At 44.3% G+C, this 2,179-nt stretch overlaps 1 protein-coding gene across 2 annotated transcripts in view; it reads right to left on the bottom strand.

Moving 5' to 3' along the window:
- The window catches only part of LOC100744556 (acetylcholine receptor subunit alpha-like 1), a 149,212-nt gene extending 147,039 nt beyond the window's left edge, over positions 1-2,173 (bottom strand). For both annotated transcript variants that reach the window (XM_012394318.2, XM_033324844.1), the window contains exon 1: positions 1,998-2,173. The gene's annotated coding sequence lies outside the window, so the exon portion shown is untranslated. The remainder of the gene's footprint in view (positions 1-1,997) is intronic.
- Between the last annotated feature and the right edge of the window lie 6 nt (positions 2,174-2,179).

The following is a 2,179-nucleotide window of genomic DNA, read 5'->3' as shown; positions in this document are numbered from 1 at the left end:
AAACAACACACGACGGTAGGGGAATTTGTTTACGGTAGCAGTTAATGATTCGCATGGAAAGATCGATATTAGGAGAATGACGGGTGATTGGTAGCGCGATCGGTAAATCAGTCGCAATAAACACCGTTATCGACGATCGTGATTCAAAATGTTATCTTACGATAACACGAACAAATGAGAGGATTAAAGCACGTTCACCGAAGTATGGCCGGGTTAATTTAGCAGTTACAACGGGACACGTGCGCGATCCCGTTCGCCAAGTTAAAACACGGTTTACATTGCAGAGGAACGTGCTGTCAATGGACCAATGAAAAATACTGTTCCACAGATCGCGCGTCAATTCACGTCACACGAATACATCGCAAATATTGTCAGCAAAGCAAACGGAAATTTTAATCGTGACGGATTCGCACGTTCAAAAACTATCTGTTCGACGGCTGTGTGCAGCCGTGTCGCGTCGTTTTCACCGCGCAACGTCGCAACTAGGAGAACGGAGCCGCAACGAAACAGTGAGAACGATGGTTTCTCGTTTAAAAAATTTCGCTCGGATCCTTTCCATTTAGAAGTTGACAGAACGTAAAGTATCAATAAAATATCCGAAAGGAACGATATACCCAGAGGGAAAAGGATGCACGAGAGAAAGACAGTAAGAGAGAAGGGGTGGATGGTGGGAGAAAAAGAGGAAGAGGGAGAGAGAGGGAGAGAGAAACTGGAGGACTACGCCCAGGACCACGGCACCCCTTGAAAGCACTCCGACGTTTTCGCGCGATTCCATAGGAGCTTTCGGATGGCTTTCCTTGGTAAAAGTTCGAGAGAGGAAGCAATTTATTCGTCGTCTTGGGTAAAGACGCGCTGCAAATAAGAAAAAATATTTCCACTCTGTATTTAACTAGGATTTCGAGTCGATCAGTCGTCAATCAATTCGTTTTCCGAATTAATTTCTTTCCAACGAAACAGAAAATGTCTTTCTTTCTTCGCCTACAGTGACACGATATTTTTATGCTTTCGCTTTCGAGTCGTTAGCGTATACGTCGATCTTTAATTAGAAGAACGGCAGAGGAAGCTCCTTAGCGAACAGCAAGTACCTACGCGAAACGCTAATTTTGATTTTTCTTTGGAATGGCAAGAAGGAATGTTACCTTGATCCGTGCACAAAGTTCTGTTAGATTTTAAGATTGGAGTTACAAAAGCGATTGCACAGGCGGAGCGGTAACCGGAACGATCTAAAAGGGAGAGTCCCGAAGAATGCGATTATTTGTCTATCAAACGAGAAAAGTTACGTTTTAACGTTCCACCCTATCAAAGTCGAGGGGGAGAAGAATTTAATTATACGCTTTTGTTTTACTCGCGAGGGCGAGCACGTGACAACAATAACACTCTTAATTATTCACATCGACTAATTAAATTAATTCACACATGCGTTCTGAACATCTCACGACCGTACAGTTGTCGCGAAATTTCCGTCGTCGCGACTTTTTCATTTATTCGTGGAAATGGAACGCTTCTGGCGTTTTACTATTGTTACATTAAGGGCAATTGCTTCGCTTTGGACATTGTAAGGGGTTCATTGACACGTTCCAGCGAGGACGATCATATATTTCTACCTATGAAAATAAAAAAACAAAACAAAAGCTGGAAGTTTGATCGGAAGAAACAATAAGGAAAATATGTTGTACGAAGAACGTAAACACGTACGTAAATATACATAGACAGCGTCATTCCATACGCGAACAAAACATTGTAAATTTAAAACGTTCGCGAGGAGGGCTGTACTCTTGGATTGAATGTTTCCAAGAAGGACTAAACAAAACCATTATTAAGAAGATGATTAAAAATCCGAGTTTAAAAGGAGAGTAGAAATGATCGAAAAACACGGACCTGAAGAAGGTGGGCAATGACGTGTAGAGTCGGTTAAACACGCGAGGCTTAACGAGTCCAACGTGACACGGTGCAAGTGGAACGTCTAAAGAGAGGAAAGTAAAATAAAGTAGACTCACGTTGCTCTGCCGGCGGGTGGGCACATTGCCCGCGGGCGTCGATGAGGAGTAACGGTGAAGGACGAGCTACCGTATCCCAGGCTTGCTGTGTAGGGAGCACGAGGACTTGGTGCGCCGTGCCGATTTACCCGCAGCAGTCCCCAGTCCTCGTCGCGTGGCCGTGGCGCACCCGCACATATCCC

This window comes from Bombus impatiens, unplaced genomic scaffold (genome assembly GCF_000188095.3).
Source record: "Bombus impatiens unplaced genomic scaffold, BIMP_2.2 scf_0080, whole genome shotgun sequence".
Lineage (NCBI taxonomy): Eukaryota > Metazoa > Arthropoda > Insecta > Hymenoptera > Apidae > Bombus > Bombus impatiens.
This window is presented reverse-complemented; position numbering and strand designations above follow the sequence as displayed.